This window comes from Triticum dicoccoides, chromosome 4A (genome assembly GCF_002162155.2).
Source record: "Triticum dicoccoides isolate Atlit2015 ecotype Zavitan chromosome 4A, WEW_v2.0, whole genome shotgun sequence".
Lineage (NCBI taxonomy): Eukaryota > Viridiplantae > Streptophyta > Magnoliopsida > Poales > Poaceae > Triticum > Triticum dicoccoides.
In genome coordinates, this window is record NC_041386.1 from 306,053,372 (window position 1) to 306,066,870 (window position 13,499).

The window sequence follows — 13,499 nt, forward strand, 5'->3', positions numbered from 1 at the left end:
TTCATCAAAAATTCATAAGATGTAGTGCGATGGCGTGACATCCTCGAGATACCGGGGGTAGTACTCAAAGGCAAATCAAAATAGAGGTGGCGGAGATGTATTGATCTGTAGAAGACAAGTGCTTTAACTTGTCTGAGAAATGGAATCAAGGAGAATATATGGTCGGAACCACGGTTGCAAAGGATCAATTCATAGATACGATATGATAGTTTATCAAGGAAATAGTTATTATTACAAGAAGCTTCCATGATAGGACCTACATCGTGTCCATGGGCATGGACACAAAGTTTAAGGTCGACTCCCACTTCTCCAATGTATAACCTTCCATTCACTTCTCGTTTCAAAAATGGCATTAGTGTTGAAAGTTTTACCTGGTGAAATACCAGATGAGTATGACCCGTGAAATCTATCGGGTTCACATAGATTAGGGAAGGCATTGGTTCAACCCATCGGGCATCTTAGGAACATATACCACAAACTTTAAGAGTAAGAAAACACAAGCTCGAAAGCAGATCATGGTTGACAAAACAGGGGATACATTTTACCAAAGTCTTTATGTATCAAGGGAAGAACTCACAAGGATTTTAAATATGCAGAGTTGTTCGATAATAATTCACCAAAGGACCTAGCGGACCATAACGAATCAGACGTGAGTATCAATGTTCAACCAGAAGAAGTAATGCAAAGGCATCAGAATATACAAGTATCTGGATAATTTCAACGCTTAAATACAAAGGAATTAAGATTTCCAAATCAGGGGATCAGAAGCAGAGGCTCTGATCAAAAGACAAGTAAGTTGAATAGACGTATATCGACAATCAATCAATGTTTGATTTGCCGAGAACCAGCTGAAGTCAGCAGTGACGTCTGAGCCGGAAGGATATTTTCTAGGGAACAACCGATGATTGCATGCATTCACAACCATATTGAATCAAATGTCCAAAATGACGATGACAAAGGATACTAATGAATATCGCTAGACATATGGAAAGTATCCACGATGCAAGCAAAGAAGTATTTGTAGAGCAATAGTTAGCAGGGGATTATCGGAAGACCGGATGGTATTTCGAAGACTATTGCGATCCACATGAGCAACTAGGGATGAAAGAATCCTTGATAAGCGTGGGGAATTATCCGTAGATGTATTCAAATGGAAATAGAGTTGCAAGGCAGCAGGCACAATGGATTCTCGGGATATTGGAATGTTTCATGGAATCGTGTAATAACAAGAGCAACGGGAATAAATGTATGAATGGCAAGTGTATTTAATTACCCATAAGGATATAACAGTGGTAAGGAATTGCAAAGATGATGAGCACAAGTTCTCAGGAGAACATCAGAGAGTATCTTCGTAGTGTTCTGGTACACCAAGTGACCATCTGGAATGAGGGGCTCTCCGGGAGGAAGTAGTAATGAGAACATAAGGTTAGAGTTAGCGAAACATTTATCCCGAATAGAAGAGATATCAGATTCCCAGGGTAAACACGAGGAATAAAAGATCCTAACACCACCTATTTGTGAGGTGGGCCCGTAAGCCACACAACAATGTTAATAGAAGTTTTTCAAGGACTAGACTCAACTTTGGCCAATGAGTTGGAAAGGGGGCTACCTACAGGCAGTCAGCTCTGATAGCTACTTGTGACGCTCCCGATTCAATCATACACTAATCATACACGCAAATGTCTATGATTAAGATCTGGGACTCACGGGAAGATATCACAACACAATTCTAAACACAAAGTCATAAAAGCTTTAATATTACAAGCCAAGGGCCTCGAGGGCTCAAATACAAATGCTTGATCATAGACGAGTTTGCTCAAGCAACAATATCTGAGTACATACATAAGTTAAACAAGGTGCCATAAGATGGCTAGCACAAACTGGGATACAGATCGAAAGAGGCGCTTGCCTCATGCTTGGGATCCTCCTAACTACTCCTGCTCGTCGGTGGCCTACACATAGTAGTAGGCACCCTCGGTGTCGTAGGAGTCACCGTCGACGGTGATGTATGGCTCTTGGGCTCCGGCATCTGGTTGCGACATCTGAGAAGAAAGGAAATGGGGGAAAGAGGATGCAAAGCAACCATGAGTACTCATCCAAAGTACTCGCAAGCAAGGATCTACACTACATATGCATTGGTATCAACGAAATGGGTAGTATCTGTGGACTGAACTGCATAATGCCAGAATAAGAGGGGGATAGCTAGTCCTATTGAAGACTATGCTTCTGGCAACCTCCATCTTGAAGCATGTAGAAGAGAGTAGCTGGTATGTTAACCAAGTATCATCGTATATCATAATCCTACCAGGCGATCCTCCCCTCGTTACCCTGTGGGCAAGCGATCATCGGGTTGTCTCTGGAACTTGTAAGAGGTGTGTTTTATGAAGTATCCAGTTCTAGTTGTCATAAGGTCAGAATACAACTCCAGGTCGTCCTTTTACTGAGGGACACGACTATTCGAATAGATAAACTTCCCTGTAGGGGTGCACCACATAACCCAACACGCTCGATCCCTCTGGCTGGACACACTTTCCTGGGTCATGCCCGACCTCGGAAGATCAACACGTCACAGCCCTACCTACGCACAACAGAGAGGTCACCACACCGATCTAAATCCTAAGAGTAGGGGTCTGGGCCCATCGCCCATTGCACACCTGCATGTTGCGAGGGTGGCCGGTGAGCAGACCTAGCAACCTCCATTACAAAGGAAGTTGTGTTATGCGGTCCAACCCGGCACGCGCCGCTCAGTCGCTGGCGTCAAGAAGGCTTCGACTGGTACCACGACATCGAGTGCCCATAACTGTTCCCGCGCAGTTGGTTAGTGCGTATAGGCCAGTGGCCAGACTAAGATCAAATATCCAGATCTCATTAAGCATGTTAAGTATCCGCAGACGCCGACCAGGGACCAGGCCCATGTGTCTCCTAGGTGGTCACAACCTGCCCTGTCGCTCCGCCACAAAGTAACAATCAGGGGCTGCCGGGAACCTAGGCCCACCACTTCCTAGGTGGAACCACCTGTCCTGTCGGCCCCCATCTCTGAACAGTAACATAGGTAATGTAAAAGTATATAGTTTATGTACCTATGATCACCTCCCGAAGTGATCATGGCCCAGTAGTATAGCATGGCGACGGACAAGAGTGTAAGGCCACTGATGATAAACTAGCATCCTGTACTAAGCATTTAGGATTGCAGGTAAAGTTAAAAACAAAAGTGACAAGGACATGCTATGCATTAGAATAGGTTCATTCGAAAGCAGTAACAGCTACACTACTGTAATGCAAGCAGTAGAGGGAAAGAGTAGGCGATATCGGGATGAACAAGGGGGGGGGGGGCTTGCCTGGTTGCTCTGCAAGAAGGAAGAGTCATCCTCGATGTAGTCGGTCACGGGGGTATGGGAAACGGTCTCGGGGTCTACCAAAAAGAAGTAATGGAGGGGAACACAATAAATAACAGAGCAGTCAAAGCATCACAAAGCATAACATGGCAATACGCGGTGCTAGGGTTGACATAACGTAGTACTAGGTGCTACTGGCGAAGGGGAAAATATCTAGAAAGTATTCCCGATGTTTCACGTTTTCAGGCAGATGAAATGGAGGTGGGTTTTTGCATGTTCACTATGCTAGGGACGTGCGGCGGACGAATGGACTGCGTATTCGGATTCTTCTCGTCATTCTAAGCAACTTTCATGTACAAAGTATTGTCATCCGAGTTACGGTTTATTTCATATTATTTTTCAAAGTTTTAATTCAATTTTGGAATTAACAGAATTAATACAATTAGAAAATGCAATTATGATGTCAACCGTACACTAGCATGATGTCAGCAGGACAAAATGTTGACTAGGTCAACCCTGGCAGGTGGGACCCATTCGTCACTGACTCAATTCTATTTGAACAAAGCTAATTAGTTTAATTACTTGATTAGGTTAACTAAATTTATTTAGTTTAGTTGAACAGAATTAATTAACTTAATTAATTACTAATTTATTTATTTTAACATTTTTTTCTTTTTATTTTAAATCGTTCTAGGGTGCCCCCTCGTCATTGGCAGGGGTTTATCGGGCGCAGGGCGAGGCGGGCGTAGCCCGAACGGGCGCAGCGGCCGCTAGACCCGGATGGAGCGGGGAGGCCGATCGAGGTGGCGAGAAGGGCTGATGCGCTCGTGCGCGTGCAGCGGCATGCCTGGTAGGGGTCAGTGAGGCGAGGTGGGTGTGGCGCGGCGGCACGCAGCAACAACAGAAGCGACGCGACACTTGAGGCCGCGGGCGCGCGAGCGGCCAGGGAGCAGTGAGCGGCTGCCGGCGGACGAGGCCAGGCGCGGCACAGTCGACCAGCAAGGCGGCAGGGCCAGGCAGGCGCAATGCTTGCACGGCGGCGGGCGGCATGGCGAATAGTGGGCGAGGAGCGGCGACAGCGGGGAGGCGCGTGAGCACGACGATGCATAGGCAGGCGGGAAGGACGATGACATTTGCTGCTCCTGCAGCAGCAGGCAAAGCCGGGCGCATGACGCACGCGCGCAGTGCACGGGCAGGCACGCCTAGGGGGCACGGGTGATCGACGTGGTGAGCACGGGTGTCGGCATTTTGGGAACGGGGGTCTCCAGACTTGCCTGCTTGCGGCCTGCGGCGTGGCTCGAGGAGGGGCCCAGCACAGCCCATCTTCATCAACACAGACCCAAGACCCTCGCGAGGGGTCAAGCCTCGCGGGGCGGACGACACAGAGCTTCCTCAGGCACGACCTCATTAGGCTGGCTCGCAAGGAGGCAGAGAGATCAAGGCGGGGTACCTCACGATGTGCCCGTGACGCAAGCCATGATGACCAAGGGTGCTAGGCGGGCGCCAGCCCGCGCAGTATCCTCCTTTCCTCTTTGGTGCAAAGGGAGCAAGCGCAGGCGAGAGCATCAAGCAAAGGCACCCATTTCGGTGCAACGAGACCAAGACCAGCCCAACGGCAGGGAGGAAGTCATTATGGAGCCCAAGCCATCGTCACCACCAGAGCCTTTGGCAGGCGAGGACCAACTTTAGTCAGGATAAGTGTACCAGATGTCCCCCTTCGAAATAGCCAATTGTTGGCGCCCTTCCCGCTCAATATTTGGGAAGAGGCCCAGGGCCTTTGCCTATAAATAGGACTAGCCACACCCAGGGTAGAGGGAGAGAGAATCGAGATGAGAGAGAGAGAGAAGGGTGACTGAACTCCTCCTAGCAGTTCATCCCCCCAGCCAAGAACAGACCCTCGCGAGGCTATTCTTCCTTGTATTGCTCATCATCATCAGCCCAAGAGGCAATCCACCACACCACACACTGGAGTAGGGTATTACACCACAACGGTGGCCCGAACCAGTATAAACTCTGTGTCTCTTGTGATGTTCTTTCCATAGCTTAGATCTTAGCGAGGCGGAGGGGTGCAGGTAGGTAGAAGGCGAAATCTCCGCACGCACCCCAGTGTTCGAACCTCAAGGGTCTGCCGGAACCCAAAATCCGACATTTGGCGCGCCAGGTAGGGGTGCACCGGAGTTTTCCATTCCGCCACTGCCACGACCTGCCTCGCGATGAGTAGAGCGTCGCCGGCTAGCCGGCGCCAGCACAGGGGCCAGGGGGCTCCGAGCCCTGGCCCCAGCCCTGCAACGGGTACGGTGGCCGGACAAGTTCAAGCCAATAACGCCGTCGTGCTGCAGCGGCGCGACTAATCCGCTGGCCTTCTTGCTGGCGTACGAGGAGGCCATCCTCAAAGCTGGAGGTGACGATAGGGTCATGGCCAACTGGCTCCCCACGGCCCTCACCGGCGCTCCGCGCGCATGGCTGCTCCACCTGCCGGCAGCCTTCGTGGCCTCTTGGGAAGAGCTCCACAGCCTCTTCCCCGCCCACCAGGCTACACCAACACCCCCAGTCGTCGCGGCCCTCCTGGGCGGCTCGCAGGCGCCGCCTACAAGTCACCACGTCAAGCCGTTCATCCGCCGGGTCAGCGCCGCTTCGACGCGGCAGGGGGCTCTCCCGAACCGAGCGACGCCCAAGGCCGGCCTGACCTTCAGCTCGGAGGACCACCCCTCCAACTCGGCCTGCTCGGGTGCGCTCCCCATGCTGTTCACCCCCACCATCTGCCAGGTGGCCATCACCAGAACTCTCATCGATGGCGGTGCGGGCCTCAGCGTGCTCTCGGTTGAGGCCTTCAACCTCCTCTGCATACCCCTGGAACGGCTGCAACCCAGCCGGCCCTTCTCAAGTGTTGGGGGCGGATCATCCAGCTCCTTGGGACAGATCCGGCTCCCAGTAACCTTCGGCACCTACAAAAACTTCCGCACGGAGCTGGTCGACTTCGACATCGCCCCCATCGGCCTCCCCTACAACACCATCCTCGGCTACCCAGCGCTGGCCCAGTTCATGGCCGCGACGCACCCGGCGTACAACCTCATGAAGATGCCCGGGAGCAGCGGTGTCCTCACCGTGCACGGGGACACCGGAGACGCGCTGCGAGTGCTCAAGCTCGCCTTCAAGATGGCGGCGTCGGCACAGCCCGCCGACTCGGAGACCCACGAGCCCAAGGGGGCTGCACCCGCCAAGAAGAAATAGTTGTTCACCCAAGACAAGGCAGAAACCAAGCAGATACCCGTTGATGAGGACGGGTCCACCCATGCCACTTTCACCATAGGCGCCAACCTCGAGCCCAAGCAGGAGGAGGCCCTGGTCAGGTTCCTGCGCGCAAACAAGAAGGTATTCGCTTGGGAGCCTGACCAGTTAGCAGGGATCCCTAGGAGCGTAATCGAGCATCACCTCAACGTGTGCCCCAACGTGCGCCCTGTGAAGCAGAAGGCAAGGCGGCAGTCCACAGAAAAGCAGGCCTTCATCGTCCAAGAGACCCGCAAACTAGAAGCCGCTGGGGTCATTCGCGAGGTCCGATACCCGGATTGGTTGGCATGTGTGTCAAAGAAGGGAGGGAAGGAGCGCATGTGTGTCGACTTCACCAACCTCAACAAGGCATGCCCGCAAGATCCGTTCCCGCTCCCCCGCATCGACCAGATCGTCGATTCCACAGCAGAATGCGACCTGCTATGCTTCTTGGATGCCTTCTCTGGGTATCACCAGATCAAGATGGCGGTAGAAGACGTCGAAAAGATAGCCTTCCTAACCCCATGTGGGGTGTACTGCTACACGTGCATGCCATTCGGGCTGCATAACGCAGGGGCGACCTTTCAGCAGCTGATGCACATCACCTTGGGCCCGCAGCTCGGGAAGAATGTTGAGGCTTACGTCGATGACATTGTGGTGAAGTCTCAGGAGGCCAGGACCCTGATACAAGACCTGGAGGAAACCTTCGCGAGCCTCAACGCAGTGAACCTGCGGCTCAACCCAGAGAAGTGTGTGTTCGGAGTCCCCTCGGGCAAGCTCTTGGGTTTCCTCGTGTCCCACCGAGGCATCGAGGCTAACCCGGAAAAGGTCAAGGCAGTCGAGGACATGAGCCCGCCAAAGACCCTCAGAGAAATGCAGAAGCTCACTGGGCGCGTGGCTGCGCTGGGGCGGTTCATCTCCAAGTTGCGGGAGCGAGCGCTGCCCTTCTTCCAACTAATGAAGAAAAAGGGGCCCTTTGAATGGACTCAAGAGGCCGCAAGGCGTTCCAGGATCTCAAGAGATACCTGACCAGCCCTCCGGTCATGGTGGCCCCGCGCCCTCAAGAGCCCCTGGTGCTTTACCTCGCTGCCACTCCCTACTCTGCCAGCGCAGCCCTGGTGGCGGTTAGGGAGGAGCGTCGAATCAAAACCACAGCAGCAGCCCGGGACAAGGCAAAACAGGAACAAGGAAGGCCCAGAGAAACTTCCACCACGGCTGAGGAGGATCAGCTGCTGCAGAGGAGTGCACCGGAGGCGGAAGAGGCCCCTCTCCCAGATGGCCAGCCTCAGGAGGCCTCATCGCCTCAGGAGGCGCCATGGTCTCCGGAGGGCGCCACCAGCACTGACGCACCCAACCTCGTTGAGCACCCAGTGTACTTTGTCAGCACGGTGTTGCGGGACGCGAGGGCACGGTACCCCATGCCTCAAAAGCTCCTCCTCGCGCTACTGGTGGCCTCGCGCAAGCTGCGGCACTATTTTCAAGGTCACCCCATCAAGGTCGTCTCATCATGCCCCCTGGAGAGAGTGCTCATGAGCCCTAACTCAGCTGGAAGGGTCGCTGAGTGGAACATAGAACTGCAAGCATTTCAGCTCAAATTCAGCACGACCAGAGTCATCAAGGGAGCAGCATTAGCGGATTTTGTGTGAGAATGGACGGAGGCACTAGGCCTCAAGGCCGACGAGGATCGGTCCCTCTCCCCGGGAAGCGAGGCGCCAGAAGGCTGGGTCATGTACTTCGATGGGGCGTTCTCCAGACATGGCACTGGGGCTGGGGCGGTGCTTATATCGCCCACTCAGGACAAGCTCTACTATGCTGTACAGCTCTGTTTCCAGCAAGGTAAAAAGGTCTCCAACAACATAGCGTAGTATGAAGGTTTAATAGCGGGCTTGAAGGCCGCAGCTGCCCTGGGGGTGAAACACCTCACCATCAAGGGCGATTCACAGCTCCTTGTCAATTTCTCCAACAAGGTGTACGAGATGAAAGATGAGCACATGGAAGCCTACCTTGCGGAGGTCCGCAGGATGGAGAAGCAGTTCTGGGGGTTGGAGTTGCAGCATGTGCCCCGTGGCACCAATCAGGAGGCCGACGACATCACCAAACGGGCGTCCAGGCGGTTACCTCAGGAGCCTGCCGTCTTCAAGGAGCGGCTCTTCAAGCCCTCAGCCCTACCGTCATTGTCAAACACGGCTCAGTCTCGGGAGGAGCTCCCCCAGCCACCTGCCTCAGGAGCCCCAGTTTGTGGCCCGGCCTCAGGAGCACGCATGCTCCTGACGATGGAACCTCAGGAGGGGTGCTGGATCACGGAGCTCCGGAGTTACTTAACACAAGGGACCCTGCCGGAGAAGGAGGAGGAAGCGGAGCGTGTGGCATGGCAGGTCACGGCATACTGCATCAAGGATGGAGAGCTCTACCGGAAGCGACCAAACGATGTATCCCTGCGCTGCATCTCCAGGGAGCAAGGAAAGGAACTACTGGAAGATATACACGGCGGAGACTGTGGACATCATTCATCATCACGGACCCTCGTCGGCAAGGCGTTCTGCAGTGGGTTTTATTGGCCCACCACACTCAATGACGCCGTCGAACTGGTGAAAGCTTGTGAGGCCTGCCAGTTCCACGCCAAGCAAATCCATCAGCTCGCAGGAGGCCTGCAGACTATACCCCTTTCGTGGCCATTCGCAGTCTGGGGGCTGGACATCCTGGGCCGGTTTCCTCGGGAGCTAGGGGGCTACCGCTACCTCTACGTCGCCGTGGACAAGTTCACCAAGTGGGCTGAAGTAGAGGCCGCCCGCACCATCCCCGCGGGTTCCATGGTCAAGTTCATCAGGGGCATCGTGAGCCGGTTCGGGGTGCCGAACCGCATCATCACAGACAATGGTTCGCAATTCACCAGTAACCTCTTCAAAACATACTATGCTAACCTTGGAACGCAGATATGCTACGCTTCGGTGGCGCGCCCTCGAAGCAACGACCAGGCCGAGCGAGCCGACGCAGAGGTCCTGAGGGGCCTCAAGACCAGGACATTGAAGAAGAAGCTGGAGGCCTGCGGCAGAGGTTGGTACAACGAGCTTCAGTCCGTGTTGTGGTCCATCCACACAACCGCGACCAAGCCGACTGGAGGGACCCCGTTCTTCCTGGTCTACGGAGCAGAAGCGGTCCTCCCTCACAAGGTCATACGTCGCTCCGTGCGGGTCCTGGCGTTCGACGAGGCGCAGCAGGACGCCATGCGGGGGATGGACCTCGTGCTGGGGGAGGAACGTCACCGAGAAGCCGCGCTGCGAGCGGCGAGGTACCAACAAGCACTGCAACAATATCACTGCCATAACATCCGCCCCAGAACTCTCGAGGTAGGAAACCTCGTGCTCAGGCAGGTTCTCTCCAGAGAGGGACTGCACAAGCTCTCTCCCATGTGGGAGGGTCCGTTCAAGGTTGTTCATGTTTCTAGGCCCGGCTCCGTGCGCTTGGAGACTCAGGAGGGGGTGCCGGTCCAGAACGCATGGAAAATCCAGCACCTCCGGAGGTTCTACCCCTAAAAAGGCCCAGAGCCTGTGAAGAAGGCGAATGCCTGTGAAGATTATCCTTTTTGGAAAAGGCCCAGAGCCTGTGAAGAAGGCGAATGCTTGTGAAGCTGTCGTGTTTTGGAAAAGGCCCATAGCCTGTGAATAAGGCGAATGCCTGTGAAGCTGTCGCGTTTTGGAAAAGGCCTAGAGCCTGTGAAGAAGGCGAATGCCTGTGAAGCTGTCGCGTTTTGGAAAAGGCCCAGAGCCTGTGAAGAAGGCGAATGCCTGTGAAGCGGTCGCGTTTTGGAAAAGGCCCAGAGCCTGTGAAGAAGGCGAATGCCTGTGAAGCTGTCGCGTTTTGGAAAGGGCCCGGAGCCTGTGAAGAGGGAAAATGCCCTTGAAGCCTGCTTCCCCCAAGAAAGGCCCGGATCCTGTGAAGAAGGCCAACGCCTGTGAAGCTCGCCGCCCGTGACACTCTCACGTAATAATGAGTTCGAGCTGTACACGCCCTGGAGTCTCAGGAGCGCCGGCCTCAGGCCCTGGGGCTCCCTCCCACGCCCAGTGGCAGCACTTAGCTCCGTGCTGGTGAGAAGACGTCGAAGACTAGATTAGGTGCCGGACGCGTCTTTTTCATTTGCTTTCCGCAGTTGGCTTGTTCATTCTCATTCGAAGTTTTATTGAAGCTGTTGCCGTCTTTGGCTCGTGGTTCTTCGACTTTTCACTCTCCTGCCTCGATTTCTCTTATGCAAGGCCTCACGAGGGGGGCAGCCGAGCACCCTCACGAGTGTTCCCGTCCTAGTCGTTCAAAGGTTTCGCGACCTGGGTCCATTACAGGAGCACCCCTCCAGTCCGTGCCCCACAGGCACCACAACACGAACACAGGGCCTGGGTCGGTCGCCCCCCACGGCTGGGGCCGGGAACTATCCACGCGCGGGCACGTAGACGGAAGGCACGATAACGGAAGCAAAGCGATGATTAACAGCAATAACCCAAACACGCCCCCGCGGGGCTCCACGCTACTGTCTTTTTACGCAGGAAACAGGAAAAGAAAGAACAAATCAGGCGCAGCTCGCCTCACACCAGCCTGCAAGGAAGACTTGAGCTGCCTCCGGGGCTCAGGCAGACTCCCTCTCGTGCTTCACCGAAGCGCGACAACGGGCAGACATGCTACCACCTGAGCGCCGCCAATCACGGCCATCGCTAGAAGAGTCGCCGCCTGAAGAAGAATCGGTGAAGCTTGGGGAACCCTGAGCGCCGCCAATCACGCGAGCACTGTCCTCTCCATCATCGCCGGGGCTGGGTTCCCGGCCGCGGTCATCGTCCTTAGGGCAGCACCCTGCGCGGCGACCATCTTCCCCAAACACCCTCACGTAGAGGGTGGCATCACCGTCAAACTTGAAGTGCAGGGTGCACCGACGGCTCAGGCCACGCGCGCGGGAAAACGTCTGCCAACCGCTGGTCAAGGCCAGGCTCCCGGCTGCGGAGGCCTCCAGTGAAGCCCATGAGGCCCGGCTGCAGCAGCCGTCTGCCTGAAGCCAGAGGCCGCCCAGGGCGCTGGCGGGAGCTCGCCAAGGAGGAAGCGAGGAAGTTGAAGACGGGTGCTAGTCGGCTCCGCCGACCACACAACGAACTCCGGCAGCACCTCTACAGCGTGAAAGCGCGGCCTAGGGGAACGTGCGACCGAAGCACGCCCCCCGGCCGCAGCAGTCCGCCCGTCACCGTGCTGGAAATCGTCTCCACGGCCGCGGGGAGCTACCGTGGTGGCCACAGGATGTTTGCGAGGGCGCCCTCGGCCGCGCTTGGGCGGGGGAGAGGCAGGCTCAACCTGGCGAGCCTTCCCCTTCTCTGCGGCTGAGAACCTCCTCGACGAGGCCATGAAGAAGAAGGAGAAGCAAGGGGGAATGAACTGGAAGGGTGCGCGCCGATCCATACTTATAACCGGCAAGGGCCAACCGTCGGCCCCCACGATCGCAGGTAATCATGACCCGCTTTGCATGCAGGGACTTGTCCAATCCGTGCAGTTGCCGAGGCGCCATGGGGAAGTGGAGACACCCACGTCCAATCAACCGCCACGCGGCACCCAAGGCCGTAGGCTGTTAGGGCCCGCGGCGCTTCGCACTTGCCCTTTCGCCTCCCTGCACGGCCGAGTCCGGGCGCGCCTTGGGCCCGGGGGCTATTGTCGGCATTCTGGGAACGGGGGTCCCAAGACTTGCCTGCCTGCGGCCTGCGGGGTGGCTCGAGGAGGGGCCCAGCATGGCCCATCTTCATCAACACAGACCCAAGACCCTCGCGAGGGGTCAAGCCTCGCAGGGCAGACGACACAGAGCTTCCTCAGGCACGGCCTCATCAGGCTGGCTCGCAAGGAGGCGGAGAGATCAAGGAGGGGTACCTCACGATGTGCCCGTGACGCAAGCCATGACGACAAGGGTGCCAGGCGGGCGCCAGCCCGCGTAGTGTCCTCCTTTCCTCTTTGGTGCAAAGGGAGCAAGCGCAGGCGAGAGCATCAAGCAAAGGCACCCGTTTTCGTGCAACGAGACCAAGACCAGCCCAACGGCAGGGAGGAAGTCATTGTGGAGCCCAAGCCATCATCACCACCAGAGCCTTTGGCAGGCGAGGACCAACTTTAGTCAGGATAAGTGTACCAGATGTCCCCCTTCGAAATGGCCAATTGTTGGCGCCCTTCCCGCTCAATATTTGGGAAGAGGCCCAGGGCCTTTGCCTATAAATAGGACTAGCCACCCCCAGGGTAGAGGGAGAGAGAATCGAGAAGAGAGAGAGAGAGAGAAGGGTGACTAAACTCCTCCTAGCAGTTCATCCCCCCCAGCCAAGAACAGACCCTCGCGAGGCTGTTCTTCCTTGTATTGCTCATCATCATCTGCCCAAGAGGCAATCCACCACACCACACACTGGAGTAGGGTATTACACCACAACGGTGGCCCGAACCAGTATAAACCATGTGTCTCTTGTGCTGTTCTTTCCATAGCTTAGATCTTAGCGAGGCGGAGGGGTGCAAGTAGGTAGAAGGCGGAATCTCCGCGCGCACTCTAGTGTTCAAACCTCAAGGGTCTGCCGGAACCCGAACTCCGACAACGGGGATTGTGGGGCAGGGGGTAGAGGAGAGGGTTGGGGCCTCATGTGCGTCGTGAGAAGAAGGTTCAGCGAGGTGCGAGGAGGCTGCTTGGGAGGAGATGAGGAGGCGTCCGGCGAGGTGACAGCGGAGATGGCGAACGGTGGCATCCGGGGTCGGCGACGGGATCGAGGCGGCGAGGGGACTCCGGCGAGGTGGTGAGCGACGGCGATGGCTTCCACGGGAGCCACGGCGAGGCACGCTCGGGATCGGACCCTGACGCCTCAATCTGATCTGGATCGGGGGAGGGAGGTATAGGAGGAGTGGGAC